Here is a 19,628-nt window from a genome sequence, read left to right on the forward strand (position 1 = left end):
TTAATAACCACATATTTTATTCTGCCCAGACCCTGTGCACATGTTGGAATTTCATGAATATTTTTTGACTCTTTCAATCCAGACACTTCTTTCTTTTTTTTACTCTGATTACCTTCTTAATTTTCTTACTATATTTATCATATATTCTTGAATGATTATAATAGCTTTTGTATATTTCTTGACATTTTAATGTGTAAAATGACATACAGCACTCTCCAAGAAAATTCAAAGATGTGTATAATTTTCCTGGTAAAATAAAGTGATCCTCATTCTGCAGTGCAGACTGAAATAGCATGAACTAAACAACTTAAAGTATTTTATTTTACTATATGTCTCTTCATCATCTAAATTTTTTAAGTTTTCTACACTTTTCTACAAATTATCTGTAAAAGAAAATAATTATTTTATACCTGCCAAAAATTGGTTTTAACTAAAAAAGTGCTCATAACACATGCATAAACATTCCTTAAAATGCATGAGGTTTTATTAAACAGTAGCTGTAGAAATACACTCCACCTATTTGTTCTTGAGTTCTTTAAAAGAACTGTGAAAATGTCCAAGCATGCTCATGTTTTTTTTCAAGGCCACATTCACAGTGTGACGGAGAGCATATCTCTCAGCACTTTTTTTCTTTTTTTTTTATTTACTAAACAGCAGGGTTTGGGTTTAAATTAGGACGTTCCTCAAGGTCTACAAATATCACAGCTTCCTGAACTTTCTGTCTCTAGTGCAGAAAGGAAACACATCAGTTGTATCTACATAAGTTCTCTGGAATTATTGTTAAATTGTGGAAGCTAATTTTTCACTCTTTATCTTGATCTTACATAGAAAACATAACAAGTAACTTTGTTAAAACATAACAAGTAAATGTTACTGGAAGTTTTATGCCAAGTGTGAGCTAGAGAGGTATTAATGGGCTGTGTTTTACAAAATGTGTCAACTTTTTAAAATGAATTCATACAGTGTATGACAGCAAAAACCCATCTTAACAGTTATAACAATGGAAACATGATGTTTATTCATCAAAATCTATTATCATGTATTTGCTTGAATATAAATTAAAACAAACATTCTCTTATTCCCCAAGGGCTACTCTTAAGTACAACACAGGGAACCAAATTAAAAAAGTTATATGACACTACCCATGTCAAGTTAATACATTTATTTTTTAGAAGTGAAATGTTAGTTAAATATGATGTTTCTCTGCCCGTTGACAGTTTCTTATTTGCTGAGATTAACAGCAAATACACAAAATAAAAGAGGCCCATATAGAAAAAAATATTTTGGCCCAGAACTGGCACACAGTTCTCATTATCATGGCCCCCATTATCATGGCTCATACCATAACAGTACTGGAGCCGCCCACTCTCTCATTTCACATAAGGGCCACATGAACATTTAATTTGAGCCACCTGAGGCCAAAAGTTACTTTTTGAGTAATGCCCATGTCCAATTGGCCATTGCCAACCCCTACATTCCTTTTCTAGAACTGGGCCATGTCCGTTCAATGACATGTCAACCAAACGAACATTTTTACTATGTGGGACACTTCTGGGTTACATGCAGTATATGGTGCCATCAATAAACCTGTACTTTTTTTTTTTTTTGCACAAATATTACATTCAGCAAATTAAGTGTAAGTTTGAAAAAATGGGTACCAATTTCCATTTAGAAAATCTGTTAAGCATGTAATTTATTCACCCTAAAAGTTTGCATGCAACTCTATTTTCTCACAGCATTAAGTTTATTTATTTTAAGATATATGACCTTATTGCCTTTACTCACTGATTGACTGTGCCAATCTTAGGCACAAAGCTATTAATGCCGGTCACTTCATTTTAGAACTGAGAAAGGCAAAATTCCACAAAACTCTTCCTTCTGCCATTCTATGTATGGTCAAAAAATTGTGGCTACCTTATCGAATATTTTGTCTAAAAGTAAGGGAGTTCCTCTTTACCACAGTTACACTTCTTCCTTTCTAAAAAGAAAAAAAAAGTTTGTGAGATCCTAATGTTCAGTATTAAATGATGATTAGTTTTGGATACCAAATGCCACTTTTCTCATCCCAAATTTACTGAATGAAGCATCTTCATTGCAGCGAACACAGTCCCACTTTTCCACACAGTTGTTACTCCACTCTAGCTGATGCATGACATGTAGGTCCGAGATACTGTTGTGGAGAAGTTTAAAGCCGGATTTGGATACAAAAAGATTTCCCAAGCTTTAAACATCCCAAGGAGCACTGTGCAAGCATACATGTTGAAATGGAAGGAGTATCAGACCACTGCAAATTTACCAAGACCCGGTCATCCCTCTAAACTTTCATATCAAACAAGGAGAAGACTGATCAGAGATGCAGCCAAGAGGCCCATGATCACTCTGGATGAACTGCAGAGATCTACAGCTGGGGTGGGAGAGTCTGTCCACAGGGCGACAATCAGTCGTACACTGCACAAATCTGGCCTTTATGGAAGAGTGGCAAGAAGAAAGCCATTTCTCAAAGATATCCATAAAAAGTCCCGTTTAAAGTTTGCCACAAGCCACCTGGGAGACACACCAAACATGTGGAAGAAGGTGCTCTGGTCAGATGAAACTAAAACCCAGCCATTTGGCCACAATGCAAAACGATATGTTTGGCGTAAAAGCAACACAGCTCATCACCCTGAACACACCATCCCCACTGTCAAACATGGTGGTGGGAGCATCGTGGTTTGGGACTGCTTTTCGTCAGCAGGGACAGGGAAGATGGTCAAAATTGATGGGAAGATGGATGGGGCCAAATACAGGACCATTCTGGAAGAAAACCTGTTTGAGTCTGCAAGAGACCTGAGAGTGGAACGGAGATTTATCTTCCAACAAGACAATGATCCAAAACATGAAGCCAAATCTACAATGGAATGGTTCAAATAAATGTATCCAGGTGTTGGAATGGCCAAGTCAAGGTGAAGTCAAAGTCCAGACCTGAATCCAATCTGTGGATTCAGAGAATCTGTGGAAAGAGCTGAAGGCTGCTGTTAACAAACACTCTCCATCCAACCTCACTGAGCTTGAGCTGTTTTGTAAGGAAGAATGGGCAAGAATTTCAGTCTCTCGATGTGCAAAACTGATAGAGACCTACCCCAAGCGACTTGCAGCTGTAATTGCAGCAAAAGGTGGCACTACAAAGTATTAACGCAAGGGGGGCGATAATATTGCACTCCCCACTTTTCAGTTTTTTATTTGTTAAAAAAGTTTGACACGTCCAATAAATTTCATTCCACTTCACAATTGTGTCCCACTTGTTGATTCTTCACAAAAAAAAAATAAAATTTTATATCTTTATGTTTGAAGCCCGAAATGTGGCAAAAGGTTGAAAAATTCAAGGGGGCCGAATACTTTCGCAAGGCACTGTATATGTGAGACACTTTAGGACACCTGTTGAAGTCGATGAGTTAGTTTGAAAGTATGAGAGGTTTAGTTTGAATGTATGAGAAGGCGTTGCCAATTACTAACGGCCGATGTGCTAACTTTGCACTTGAATGTGAGAAGTTTGATTGATATGTTTGAAGAGTTTGTGCCAACTGAGGTCTCTTGATACTTTGGCCTAAATGTGATGACTCAACAACGTGTCCTCATAGATGCGAGTCAGTGGTGTGGAAAGTCTCAAAAATTAAATGTAACAGAGTATTCTTAATCATTCTGGTCACAGTATATTCAGTTTTAATGGAAGCTTGGAAGTGATTTGTGTTACTGTGTTGCACTAGTTTCCAAGCCTCCTCTTAGAGATCTACTTTCCTGCACAGGCTTGTTCCACCCTACATGTAACATAATCTAACCCTAATGAAAACGATCCAACATGTCACAGACATCTAAAGAGGTGAATCCGCTGAAGATTCTGGTTTGAACTAGACTCCACAGGAAGGTAGATCTCCAAAACCAGAATAAGTGACTAATATGGTAAGATGCATTACCATAAAAATATTCCCAAATGAATGTAATCATGACATACCAAACGTGCATTATGCTTTGCAGCACACTACCTTTTGGAAGTCAAATCAGTAAATTTTATTATGTTATATATAGCAATTAATACAACGTGGAATTAATTGCAAAATTATTTTTTTAGACCGAATCTACCTTTCAGGGTATCAACAGAAAATAACATTGTAATAAATATAATAGTTACTTATTCCATTCATGTTTCTGTTATCTGTCTTGAGCAACCTTCTGGGATATTAATATTGCAAAGGTCAACACATGATAATATTTATCATACAGTACTGTTCAGTTTTTTCAATCTGGGCACTGTCACATTTTTGAACTTGGGGGAAATACTTAAATTTCAATTAATAATTATAATATTAGTACACTAATAATATTGGTTACATCAACTTAATAGTAAGTAGTTTCAATTATAGATTTTATTATTTACAGCATTGTAACCTCTTCACTCCTGTGTATTAGCCCGAGAAAGAAAGTGGGGCTCTATCACCTGTGTCAAAGTGTCAGTGTGTAACTGACTGCTGGTCACTGCTGTGAGACACAGGTATGGCATTGGCACTGATCTGTAGAATGAGTGTCCAAAGTTCAACTGGACAGTTATGCAATGATTTATTCCCGCAATGGAATCTGACAATGATACTTAAAGACTGGAACAACTCTCGGTCTCATTCCTCACAGTCCCTCAGACTCTCTCAATTCACACGTTCTGCACATATCATATTATGCAATGATATGTGTAAAGATGAAGGGTTGGACAAATTCATCATCATCATTATCATCATCATCATCATCATCATCATCTTCTTCTTCTTTTCCACTTTTCCATTTCAGGGTTACGGTATGGACAAATTCATGTAGCCTCGATATCAAGAATCTGCACTCGATAAAGATATTGAATTTACATAGTAACTACTAGAAACTAGTAGTTATTAATTAACTCTGTAATATAAAATATAACAAATTGAATCCAATCAACTGGGTCAGGTAGTTTGTAAATAACATGGCTCAATATAATTCTCAAGTGACTGAATTAAATGAATCCAGTATAGATTCTTTTTAAATTGAAAATCTCTGAATTGACATATACAAGGTGGACAATTGAGGTATGTTTGTGTGTCTAACAGAGTGGACAGTGAGTGAACACAGTGTTTAAAAAAGTAAATATTTCACTAAAAACACCTGCAATTTGTATAAGCTATTTTAGATATTCACTGTTATAGCAGTGGTTTAATATATAAATAAATAAATAAAAATGAATATATATATATATATATAATTTGTTATTTTGTTTTTTAAAAATAAATTGGTATATCTTATTGGCATGTCTCATAAATGACATGTGGTGTCTTTTTTTTTAGCTTTCTAGTTTTAGTCATTTCTAGTTCCACCCAGTAGCTTGGGTTATCTGAGAAGGTGAAGACTAACACATGCTCGGTCTGATTCATGTTAAGCCAATGACCACATCATTTCCAACTGCCTCGAACTGTAACGTCATCAGACAAATCAATGCACTTGCAGGAGAACTGCCAATGTTAGGTCAGCTAACAGATGTCTGCATTGCTGAGCAATAAGTGGGTCATCACTAGACAAATTATCCCAAAAGGAAGGCTAATGTTTACATGTTACACACAGCTTTAGTAATAATGACAGTCTTTCTAAAACTTAAGAAACACTATTAAAACATACAGGTGAATTTATCACACTCAATATTTCACTTTTGAGAGATTTTGATCAAGCAGATGTACTTTACAAAGCAGATACTATGATAAATCAAGTGTGCAGCTCAGTTAACAGATCCATATGATCAAGCAGAATATCTGGAAACCAACTTTGCTCTTCACACTAGCTCACAACACTTCTATTATTTTCCCTTTTACTTTTACTCTATGTTTTTTGTATTTATTGTAATATACAAGCAACATACTAATTGAGAATTTACTCTATTGAAAATAATAATAATAATAATAATAATAATAATAATAATAATAATAGAAATAATTATAATAATTTATGCATAGATTTTTGCAGAGTGCTGTATGAGCAGGCAAATCTGATGCTAGTACAAACATAACTGTGGCTTTCTGTAGTGGTGTGTATCAAGTATCATTTTAGAACCACAGTCACCAAACAAGCTCCTTCTAGTTTGGTCAGAATGAACCAGTTTAGGCACAGAAACAGGAACTACAGATTTCACACCAGTTTTTGATGTGGAACATTAACACCCTAAGTAAAGAAAGGGAGTGTTCAGTTGTGCTATAACCCAGTGAGGAAAGTAAATCACATAAACAATGACTCATGTGCTGAAAATCTCCGCCATTCACATTCCTCTAGTGCTTCTTCAAACAACCTAATCTAACTATTCTACAAACACTAATTTTGAAAATAAACAAACAGTAAAAAATAAACTCCTTGTGCGTGGCCGACTAGAACCTGGATTATCTAAAATAGCAGTCAGGAGGTGTTTGCAGTAAAAAAAAAAAAAGCCCCACAACATGTTACAGCCTGTAAAATCCCTGCTGTTTTACCACACCCTGCCTTGGCAACCCTGTACAGATGTGTCCAAACATTTGTAGATATTCCTTATAGAGAGCTGTAATTAGAGGCAGCTTTGTCTCCACCCATTGTATGGACTAAACATAAAACGTTTCCGGTTTTCCTGATGGTTAGTTGGGTTTTTAAACTGTGGTGTGGTTTAAAAAAACTCATGTAAACTACAGCGTCAACCAAAGTTAGGAACAGTATCCCAGACTCAAGTCTGCCAGCATAGTCCACAATCTCACCTCCACTCGGTGTCCTGATTTCACTTCCCAAGTACCCACGGAACGAAGTTAGATTGGGAACCTCACTAGTAAAGACTGAATATGCTAACTAATGTTTACTAATGTTTATGCTCTTGTAAATAAATAGGAATTTATTTATTTTTGAGAAATTGGTTTAATACAGAGTTGAACAAACAATAAAATAATTAAAATTGATGGTTTATTGGTTTATGGTTTATGATTACCTGTTAAACAAAACCAAATACAGCAATCACAATCTGATTTCACAATATTTTACAGCTTTACATCAAGAAAACAGAAAAACAATTTTATTATTATTATTTATTTAGGCCTACTTATTGTTAAACATTATTCATCTGAGTATATAATGCTACAATTGTTTGTTATTCAATACACAAAGTGGTGATATATGTTGTGTATATGCTTTTGAACTTTTTAACACATGTTAACCGTACAATGATAATACTGATAACCATGATATTTTTGGCCACAATAATCATATTAAATTTTCATTCCATTTCATATAGAATATATACAGAATTTAAATTTTACACGCAGGTGGTGGAAATTAGTATTTTATATCCAGACTAAAGGGGCATCAACCCCCAGCACTGAGCAGTGGAGAAGTGGAACTGCATTCCCTGGAGAGGTGGAGCACCAATAATATGTTTGGGATGGGTCAGAGTAGCACTTGAGACACAAAATAGCTGATGTTCTCCTTGTTAAGTGTAGTCAAATTTTCACAGTAATGTTCTGATATATCAAGTTTTTTTTTGTTTTGTTTTTTGTTTAGAAGACTAGAAGCACTTTCTGCTGTTACTTGTAAACAATAAGGTGATTGTTTATATCCTTCATCTCTTAGTATGAATGTTGTGAACCTCTAGGTTTCACTGAAAAGGTAACTCTAGGATAATGTGCTGGATTAAGGGCTGGAGTTTTGGAAACATTTAGAAGCTGATCCTGGTGTGTGGTCCTACACTCAGTGTAGTATAAACAGATGCTCTGTGGTCTTTTCTCAGAGGAGCTGCTTGAAGCAGATTTGCTGACTGTGAGTCAGCATTCAGCGAGGGTTCATTTTCTTGCAAGGTACTTCCTGAGTCATCCTGACGCAGCATTCTCTGTATCACATGATAAGTACTGAGCAGCAAGGTGTGTTCATGTTTGAGGATGGTGAAGTGAGAGAGAGTCTGGCCTATGCCTCACTATCAGTAAACTAGTAAACAAAGCATTGCATCATCCCATGAGGCTCATACAAATTGACCTACACTGGGGGGTAATCAAATATGAACCTTAGGCTTTGTTCACACTGCAGGGTAAACTGAATTTATTTATTAAATTCGATTTTTAAACTAAGTGTCCAAATTACAAGTTTTAGTTGGCCTAATTTGATCTGAACATAAGTGCATTTGCTCACATAGTCATTGTAAAGGGTCAGGGGAAGGGGCATTGACTACGTTGGTATGGGGAAAAATGAGGGCAAATAACTGTGGGTTACTTTCCGCAGAGTATGTGTTATTTAAGGGCAATTTCCAGTCACTGCATCCTGATAGCCATACTTGTTTGGATCTGCCAAGACACAATCGATAAAGAAAAACAAGGAGACAAGGGTCTTGTGTTGTTGAATATATTTTTCATCTGGTAATTTGATTTGTATGTGCCTTCCAGCTTGTTTTGTATAGAGGCATCCCTCATACAAAGTTAGGAGACTTGCAAATAATTTGTTGTACCAGATACTGCAATTGGATGGGGGAAAACCCCACATTAATTGCAATTTTCTCAACTGCATTGCTTGTTTTGAAATCTAAATTATTTCCAGATTTCTTCATATTTAAATCTGATTAATTAAATGTTATTTAAATGTGGAGTCTCATTTTTATTGCACTTACATATTAAATTGCCTTCTGTATATTTTGTTATAGTCACAGTCACATATTTCTCAAATGTTAAACAATAAAAGTTATTTTGAGGAATGATGTAAAATACACCTGCTAAAGTCTATTCTTTGTAGCGGAGCTGCTCTGGTTGCCACAGTTGAGAAATTTCTAGAGCTGTTGTAACTCAGTTATATGGTTTGCAACCTTTTTCTGTGTTTGCAGTCTGTAAAACTAACTGGGACAGGGGGAAGACTGTGGACGGCAAAATCCTGGACAGTTTTGGAGATTTAGAAATTCCGGGCGCATTTTTTTAGGTGACGAAAAGAGGACATGTCCGGTGAAAAGAGGACATCTGGTCACCCTACATTAAACCTAGGTGATGACTCTGACAACTGGCAGGCAAAATAAAGGTCATAGGTGTATCAGATGTCACTTATTTACTTGCTTAGGTTCAATAGTAAATGTGTCAGTGTGGACACAGAACCAGGACTAAAATATAGCAACGTTTCATTTTAATTTTCGGTCCGCGCCAAAGCACAAGAAGGTGCGAAGTGTGTCCCATTTCTGCTTTGAGCTCTAACCCCTTGAACACTTGACGCCAGAGTGCCCCTTTTGCTCACCTTAAACAACGTCATCATACGTCATTGTAGTGTACACTTCAATAAAGTGATTGGGGCTTATTGTAAGAACTGGGACAGGGGGAAGACTGTGGACGGCAAAATCCTGGACAGTTTTGGAGATTTAGAAATCCCGGGCACATTTTTTTAGGTGACGAAAAGAGGACATGCCCAGTGAAAAGAGGACGTCTGGTCACCCTACATTAAGCCTAGGTGATGACTCTGACAACTGGCAGGCAAAATAAAGGTCATAGGTGTATCAGATGTCACTTTTTTACTTGCTTAGGTTCAATAGTAAATGTGTCAGTGTGGACACAGAACCAGGACTAAAATATAGCAACGTTTCATTTTATTTTTTGGTCCGCACCAATGGAACCGATCTATGAGTCTGAAAACACCCTATGGTGGTACTGTTAAGCCTGAACATTTTTTGTCACAGTGCATCTTTATTTTACATGACACAATTATAGTAAGCTACAATGAAACTATATTAATAATAGTGCCACCCCAGTTTCCACATCCTTAGAAACACCTTGCCATGCTGGCTTGTGGCTTGCAAAGGCAGGTAAGTCAATACAAAATCAGTGAACTTTGTTTACCACTTGTCAAAGAATGACAAAACCAAGACGAAGTATTGTAATAAAATAGATTCTAAGCAAGATATGCGTTTGACGCTCACTGATCTAGTACATTCCATGCGTACCTAGGTTCAGCCCTTTCAGTAAAGTTGTAAGCTGTAAATGCATTTGTATGCCTACTGTATACAAGTATTGGTTTTAAACACTGGACAACCACTTTGCTAAGAATCCCTGTATATTGTATACTGGAAGCATGCAGCTATTTAATTTCAGGCACATTACACTACAAAGGACTGCAGACAATTAGTGTATTTAGCACCTTTAGTGAACACACATTCAGATGTGCACACACAACTTGTATAATCTCCAGTAGAATATATTAAATGAAATGAGTCCCTCTGGATCTGTTGCACCATGAGGTCACCTTGAGGTTTGTGTGCAAAATCACTACTCAAAATAGTTCTGGAGGCAGCACTGCCTTTGAGGCGGAAGGAATGTAATTGGTTACCGGCCAACAGGTGGGATGAACATAAAAGGGCACATTTTCATAACACACGTTGGGCACATTTTCAAATACTGGGCCATAGACCTGTATAGCTCAACCTAGACCCTTGTGTTTGCCTGCTCTGACTGACAGAAATATCTTCAGAGCTTCCTCCACCAGGAGAGCTTTTTTTTAATGGTGCAGTATTTGAAAATCTCTGCCCAATGTGTGCTAACCAGTCAGGTTCATCACTGCTGTTTGATTGGCAATCAATTACATTAATTCTGAATGTGCTGCCTTCAGAACCATTTTGAGAAGTGAGTTTGTATATGAGCCTAGGCTAAGGGTTAGGTAGAAGGGTGTAACTGTGCCCTTTGGAGTATCCTTTCCAATACCTTTGGGATGAGTTGTAGTGGCGTTCAGCAACATCATCAGATGTAACTCATTCTTGAGGGTGAACAGCATGACATTCTCACAGAAATGTTTCAGCTCTTAGTGCAAAACCTCCTCAGAAGAATAGAAACTGTTACGGTAGAAAAGGAAGAAATGTTAAATGATCAGGTGTCAAAAACCCATTTTTATCCTTGGTGTCAGTGACTGCTGCTCTGAAAGGGCTGGTGACATTGCTCTGGCCTTGATGAGTCTATGTGTAAATGTTGATTTGTAATGTAAAGTGTCCTGATATTTCAGTGACCTCGCTGTGCCTGAACAACAAACCAGTCCAGCAGAGAGTCTTCCTGAAAGTGTGCTTTAGTGACCACACACACACCTCCAAAGTTCCAGCCACTGCCCCCTCAGCGGTGCAATCAGAGGAATTGTTGGCCTACCTTGATCACTTATCAGGGTCAACAGGGGTTTAGAACAAATTGATTAATGTTAACTGTGTTATAAATGACCACAGGAAAAAAAACAGCAGGTCAGAACATACATGGACAATTATGTAGACATTTCTTGGAGTTAGTGAAGTCAGCTACTTCAAGGTGTGTCCATTGTGGTGTTAAGGCGCGAACAAACAGCTTATATACTTCTTAAGAAAAACAAGAAATGAAATGGGAACTATGGAGGAACTGTACATAAGCCTAATTAGACCATTCCCAAAATCATGTACCACGTCTGTGGAATAATGGAAATGTGCTGTCTGGAGTGACAGAGCTTTATTAAAAACACTTGGGATGAACTGATTTTGTTTGTGGTCCAAAACTAATCATTAAACCTTAGTATCTGACCTTAATAGTGCTCCTGTTGTTTAATTCCATCAACTTTCTGCACGAAAGTTTGCAACAACTAGTGTAAAGTCTTCTCAGAAGAAAAGAACCTGTTAGTGTAGCAAAGAGGGAGCTGATTTTGAGATTATGTGTCAGTGAAAAGCTCTTTATAGCTCTCTCTGGAGGCATGGCACAGGTCCAATACATTTTTGTATATTGCGTAGTCTTTGTCCCAGTGGCACTGTTTATCAAAGTGACTCAATGCATTGATTTGCTTATGATAGTGTAGAGTATATGTTTCCGGCCACTGGTTGTGTCAGGGTTTTAGGAGCTGGTTTCCAAATAAATTGTCACACTGTGCAAAATGTAAATAAATACAGAATGCAGTGAAGTGCAAATCATTAAAACCTTATATTTAATTAAAAATAAAATTTGAATTTGATGCCAGAAATATGTTCCAAAAAGTTGGGACAAGGACATATTTACCATATGAATGCTGACTTTTGAACTGTGCACTCATAAGTTGGATGGTCCAACTCTTCTTTAAACTGGAAGACACAATGTCCATTATTTCCAAGAAGAATTTCACATTTTAGATTGTCTGGGTAACTTTAACCTCTGTCCATCTTAGATATGCAAAGTGTCTGGGAATGTTTGTGCCTTTTTATGGGTTCTTCATTGAGTTGTTAAGTTAGCTTGAATTCGTGGATGCAGCAGCAAAACTGTGTTCACAGACAGTGGTTTTGGCAATTGTTTCTGAGCCAATGCAGTGATTTTCCGCTACAGAAAAGTGTCTGTTTTTAATCCAGTGCCAAGTGAGAGCCCTGAAGATCACAGCCAGCTAATACTAGTTTTGGGCTTTTTTCCTTGCAAATAGAGATTGCTCCAGATTCTCGGAACCTTTTAATGATACTACGTACTGTAAATGAAGGCTAGAAAACTAGGTAAGGTTTCTAAACTGAAATATGCCCCTTTCTATGATTAAAAATCATGCATATGCTGCCTGAATTAACCTGATCAAAATCTGAGCTGTATTTAGCCATGGACGCACATGGATTTTGTTGTGCAGGGTTGCCTTAGGAGGAAATGAATGTTCTCTTTTTTGATTCTGCACAGCTCTGTGTTTACTTTGAAGTACGTGACCATGCATGACTAATTTCACAGGTTTCTGATTCTTGGAAAATGTCACAAAACAGAAAAACAAAATCCAAAAACATATGAAGAAACAGGGACTCCCTATCTATAAAATGGATATAAAATCATCCCTTACACTTTAAACTATTTTATGTGTCAATACTTATCAGTATCATATTTTAAAAGACAGCAGCAATATAATGCTATGTTTTAATTTTTGGTTTAAAGGGGAATTATTTACTTCTCTTTTCCACAAGTTAATACAGTTCCCTGGGTTCCTAATGAAATATATGTGACATGCTTGGGTCAAAATACCACAAGGATCCAGCAACACGACACCTTCTCCCCCTTTCTGAACAGCACTGTTCAGGCTAACTTGTTTTAGTGCCTGTTTCTTTAAATGAGAATGAGCCACAGCTAAATTTAATGTGAGAGTCCATGAGTGAAGAGCAAGGAGCAGAAGCTCTGTTTTTTTTTTTTTTTTGCCATTTTCTCTCTGTTCTCTTTATATTGGTTTTTGCTGTCTCCATATGTAATCAGTACTCATTGTCTTTGTTTTGCTCTCTTTTATCTCCTCCTGGGCTCTCACTTAAACAACGGGTCCAGCACTGTGGTCAGAGACAAGGAGGCGGGACAACTCTAAAATGTCTGCACTCTACATTAGATGTTACAAAATATCAGAAAAGCTCCTAGCTCCAGATCCCCAAATGAAAATGCAGATGCACTGATCTTTTTCAAAATTAGTCCCTTAAGTTATTACATTTGACTAAGCACTAAGCACAAATGTCCTGAGATGTGGTAAAACAAGGTGCTTTGCACTGGAGGAAGCATAGGGCTATCATGTGGTGGCATTTCTGAAGTGATTAAGGAGTGTAAAATTGGAGGGAGCTTTTTCTGTTTCCCTTCACAGTGGAAGACAACCACTGAGTTCAGACATTTTCCAGAATGGCAGTGTTATTTCTTATTAGCCTGCACAACACAGTTCTGGTATTATACTGTGCTTACATAAGAGTTCTATCAAGTTTTTGGAGGTTTTATACTTCCTTTATTTAATGGTGGAACATTAAGACATTACTTCAGTTTTTTCAAGGCCTCTATGTATAGTGGAGTGTTGCAACACTTTTGTAACTTTGGGTCACACTCACAATCACTCCTGGCTCAGTGTCAGACCCTCAGCACTCTGATACAAGGCCAAAGTCCCAAGGTGCCCATGACACAAGCTGACCATGTGGCTGGTGGTCAGAATCCAGCACCAAATTCTCTGCCAATATCTCTGCTAGTTATACATATATTACTTACATGATTTTTGAATTTAGTGCACTCTCATATGCCTTACCTCTATTACAATAATACACATACACCAGAATACACTGAAATGCCATTTTATTACCTCCTAATTTGTATCTACACTTCTTGGCTCCACTGACCACACAAGAGCACTTTGTAGTTCTTCAATTACAAACTGTAGTCCGTCTGTTGCTCTGCATGCTTTGTTTTGGTCGTGGGTCATTCACAGCAATGCAGTGACTGACGTGGTGGTGGTGTGTTAGGGAGTGTTGTGCTGTTGTGAGCGGATCAGACACAACAGTGCTGCTGGAATTATGAAACACTGTGTCTACTCACTGTCCACTGTTAGACACACCTACCTTTTTGGTCCACCTTGTTGATGTAAAATTAGAGACAGTAGCTCATCTGTGGCTTCACGGTTTGTGTTAGTCCTCCTCTAGTCCTTCATCAGTGGACACAGGACGCCGTCGGCTGGATATTTTTGGTTGGTGGCTATTCCCAGTTCAACAGTGACACTGAGGAGTTAAAAAAACTACAGCAGCACTGCTGGGTCTGATCCATTTATAGCAGTAAAGCACACATTAACACATCGCCACCACATCAATCACTGAATGATCAAGCACCCAAATCATACCTGCTCTGTGGTGGTCCTGTGGGGTTCCTGACCATTGAAAAACAGGGTGAAAGGGGGGGGGGGTTGGACAATGTATACAGAACAACAGATGTAGTTTGTAATTTTAGAACTACAAACTTTGGAGCTGAGGGAATGGACAGTTGTAGAAACAAGGAGATGATTATAATGTTATGGTTGATCAGTGTATCAGGGTCAGTAAGAATGGCCAATAAGTACACAGTTTTTAAAAACTGTTCAAAATCTGTTGCTTTTTTTTTTTTATCAACTGCCCACAACCCTTTTAATGGGATCAATGCTGGTTTTTCAGCACAGCAGTAACCAGCAGTAATCAAAAACGTAGTCCAAATCCATCCATCAAAAACCATCTCAGTGGTTCAATATTTCCATTTTCTTGTTGTTGTTTCCTCATAATGGAAAGATAAGATGGAAATTACCTGAGGATATTTTTAAAATCTGATGCAAGTGAAGACCTTGAGTTTTTCCCCCCATCTCTCAAAGTTTACAGTGGCATGAGAAAAAAATTGTGAAGAGCAGCTGAGGTGTGTGTGGGTTGGTTGTTGTGTGAGTGTGTTTTATGAAAGGGAACAAAATGGGAAGATAATTTTAACAGTGAAAAAAAAATTATACAATGCCATAGAAGAAAGACTTTTGGTTCCATAAAGCACCATGTTTTGTTAAATTATATGTAAGTATGTAGAGCCTTTGAAAGATTTAAAAATCCATAACTCGATCTTAAGGTTGTTTACCCATTTAACGTATTAGCAAAAATGGTTCTTTATGGAACCAAAAGTGATCCTTCCATGACATCCCTTAAAGAACCCTTTGTTGCACCATTCTTTTAAAGAGTTTATGGCAAAGTGACATTATAGGGAATAAATTAAATACAGCTAAATTGATATTATAGTTAGTGTTGGGATGTTCTGTGTTTTTTTAAACATGCAGTAAATACATTACATTTATAAAATTCTGAACAGTACAGAGCAAATTCACCAGTGTTAAATCAAACCCATTAGTGTAAAAATGTAAACTTGTCAACACTCTCAGTGTTAATTTAACACTAATAGTATAATTGTGTTAATAGTAGTTAACACTGGTGAATTTGCTGTGTATATTGATTGGAAAATTAGATAAACAAAATAGTAGTTCCTGACTGTTGTAAAGAATTCTGTGAGCAGAAACAGAGGCGTTAACTACACATTCCTACATGAATAAGATTGTAATCAGCAGTCAGACAAGTTAACCCAACCAGTTTGTTTTCTCCGCACCCTAATGTTTACAATATTTGTTTAATCATTCGTAAAGAAGAGATAGATGGTGCTGACAAGAAACTTGCATTTTTAAGTCTTTGCAAGAGAAAGAAAAACATAAATAACTTTCATTGAACTTAATAGAATTATTCTATTCCAAGACAGTGGGGCAATATCAAACACAGCTTGTGTTTTTAAATCAAATAAACAACAACAATGTACAGAGACAGTGATGGCTAAAACTCTCAAAGGTTGGGGATTGAAGTGCTCAGAGGAGATCAGCAGAGTTGTGCTCCTAGGGATTGTATTTCTATGCTCTGCTTGTTTGTAGAAGAGCAAGATGGAGCTGGTTTTCCTCTGAGCTGAGCCCCTGGGTCAGAGAATTGAAGGACACAGCAGTAAGTCAGCATGACAGAGGCCTGACCGCTCAATGCTGGAAAAACGCTTCTTGCATACTGTGGCCGACTGTGAGGCCGTGGAGGCTGTGGGATCTGGAGACAGAGCAAGGAAGCAGTATGTGGGCTTACAGCTGTCCCCCGACTTTGTCAGGATCCCGCACATCTTCCCCACAAAGAGGACAGAGAGCACACACCTGACTATGTGACCCTGATGTGTGAAGGGATACAGTGAAAACTGGCCTCAAAGCCCTCACCAACATACTTCACATAACACCAATAGGCTCTTCGTCAACAGACTCAACAATTAACAGCTGTGACTGAATGTCTGGTTTGGGCCATAATTCCCTGCAATTAGACTTAGTTAAATAAAGAATAACTTCATATGTTCAGACAATAAAAGTAACATTTAGTGGGAAGCTGTAATTTTGAAGAAGGTTGCTAAACACTAACTTCATTTTTGGAAAAGTTGGGATTTTTTATTTTTTTTTTTTGCAAACTGCAATAAAACCAAGAATGCGATTTGTGATTTTTAAATAAATATATATATATATATATATATATATATATATATATATATATATATATATATATATGTATGTGTGTGTGTGGGGTTTTTTTTTTCAATCACTTGATATGATTAGATTAGATTATATTACACTTGAGTATTTTGTGGATATATACAAACTAAGAATTGATGCCTGTAACACACTCCCAAAAGTTTGGGACTGAAGGATATTTACCACTTTGTTATGACACCTATCCTTTTAATGAGACTTTTTTAATTATTTGGGAACTGAGGACACTTAATGCTGCAGATTTGCAAGTGGGATATTTTTCCCATTTTTGCTTGATGCAAGACTTCACCTGCTCACCATTATATGATTCACCTGTACATGATGTTTGATAAGCTACAGTAGTGTTTAACATTTCATTGACTACAAATGCGTTAGAACATGTTCATCTCGTTCAGAATCAGCTAACTTCTCACACATTCCCGTTTGCGTCAATGCATTTGCCGGTAGAAGCTGAGCGTCTATTCACTTCAACGGGATTTGACATTTTTTTTCCTTCATTGCTTCGAAACTCGCCGGTTTTGTCCCGCCCCCGGACGCTGGGCGTCTTTGTGAGTGAATGGAGCTGTAGGCGGGTCTGAACGCTGAGCTTCTGCAAGATGATTGGAGGATCCGTCGAAAGGCTGAATCCCGTTTTGATTGACAGCTATTTTGAGATCTACACCGGCACTTAATCACTGAGCGCTTCAGTTCCATCGCGGATTTTGTAAATCACAAATTTTCACAAATCTGTGAAACATGACCTGTGTTTGTAAACCTGAGCTTTTGTTAGATTCTCTTTTTATTCCTTTTATATTCACATGCTTATTGTAAAATGTTTCCAAACAGTGCAAGTTAGTATTCTATCAATTTTTCTCACTTATTTTACCAACGTCTCATTTTTTGTGTGTGCAGCAGTCATCAATTTCTCAATATTTAAATATTTGAAAAATAAATAAATATGTCAAAATATATAATTTTCTGTTAAACCAAGCTCCAAGGGAATTAATAAATCATGGATTCCTGTTTTTATTGTTTATTTTTGCATCTCAACTTTGTCGTAAATTAGGTATGTTGTTCCAGTTTTGGATATATGGTTTGTACATCAAACCATTATTTCACATTGAAATTCATTCATTCATTGTCTATAACCGCGTATCCAGTTCAGGGTCACAGTGGGTCCAGAGCCTACTCGGAATCACTGGGTGCAAGGCAGGTAACACACCCTGGAGGGGGCTGCAGTCCTTTGCAGGGTCAAACACACTCACACACACACTTTTGAGTCACCAATCCACTTACCAACATGTGTTTTTGGACCATGAGAGGAAACCCAGAAAAAAAAAACCCATGTGGAGAACATACCAAACTCCTCACATGGAGTGGAGCTCGAACCCACAATCCCAGGACCCTGAAGCTGTGTGAGTGCGACACTACCTGTTTCACCACTGTGTCGCCCAGGTAGAAATTCTTTCAGTTTTTTTTGTTACATTCACTACTCATTTACTGAAGAGTTAAAGTCAATGTAAATCAGAAATGCATTTTGTATTTCTTTCCATGCTGCAACTGCCTGCTACTGCATTAAATGAACACTAGGTAAAAATCTTACCTTTAAATTACAGATCTTCTGAGAAATTCTATAAAGTGGAAGTTCATGATTTCAATCCATTTAATCCATAACTCTCCAGTTTGTTTACACGCTTGAAACTGATCTAATGTCTTTATGAAGCTCCAGTGTCATTAAGTAGCTAAAAAACCAAAGGGTCACGATCTGATATGCTAGGTTTCAAAACTAAACACCTTGAGTTACAAGCGACTTTCTGTTACAGTCAAGTTAAAATTCAGCCAGATACAAACAACAGTTAATTTTCCCCTCAAATATAACCCTCCATTTTAAAAGAGGCGGAGCATCTGAATCTAAAAAAATGAGAGAACAGCAGTTTCCCACAGTCATCAGTGTTGCCAATAAGCGGGCAAAAGTGGTATTTGTACAGCATCATTCTAAAATAAATAATATTGGCCCTAAAATATACTATATAAGGACTAATAATAATGGTAATGATACAAAAAAGACACTTACAAAAATAAAGCCATTTTTGATTTCACTTCTAATTATTACATTTTTATGTAATGTTCATGATAAGACAAAAATTCAGCTGTCAGAAAAAGTAACAAAACAAAAAACCTTACAAAGTTATATAAGACTATGATAATCTCTCCCACACTCACTCACTTACACATATTGTTTTTTAGGCAGAACAATCTGTCCTCATTTCCACATACAGAAGAAGACTTCCTCTCTATCTTTTTGTTTTGACGTCAGCTATTCAAGATTAGTTCAAGTCTTTGAACTAATGTTTACATACCCAAAATAGTTTGAAGCAAAGCAACATGTAATTAAAAAAGGGTGAACGTTCAACTGAGAATGTACATTAGTACAAAGGTAAACTATTCTGTTCAATGAAGCCATGGAATAGACAATAAAAATAAAGAGAAGGATATATCAGAAAGAAAAACATAATAATGGTAATGAACTCAAAGTTTTTTATGATAAATTGAATTTTAGTTGGATAGATCTGTCAACACCCAGACTGGATAAGGATGTTCAAGGCTCTGTGAAGCTTTCATTTTCTTTACAGTTCAGAGAACAGTACAGTACAGAGTTTTCTTACCAGACCAGAGGACAATAAACCAGAATTACTAGACATTCGTGAAAAACTACAGTGAAAAGAATGGTGTAGTCACTCATTATAACTCATCATTACTGCATAATTGCACTCCTATTACCATACTTTTTTTTCTTTTTTACTATGATGACTTTAAAGCCACATTGTTGTTTATGGCTAATATTGAAATAAGTG

The sequence above is a fragment of the Hoplias malabaricus genome, chromosome 4 (genome assembly GCF_029633855.1).
Source record: "Hoplias malabaricus isolate fHopMal1 chromosome 4, fHopMal1.hap1, whole genome shotgun sequence".
NCBI classification, from domain to species: domain Eukaryota; kingdom Metazoa; phylum Chordata; class Actinopteri; order Characiformes; family Erythrinidae; genus Hoplias; species Hoplias malabaricus.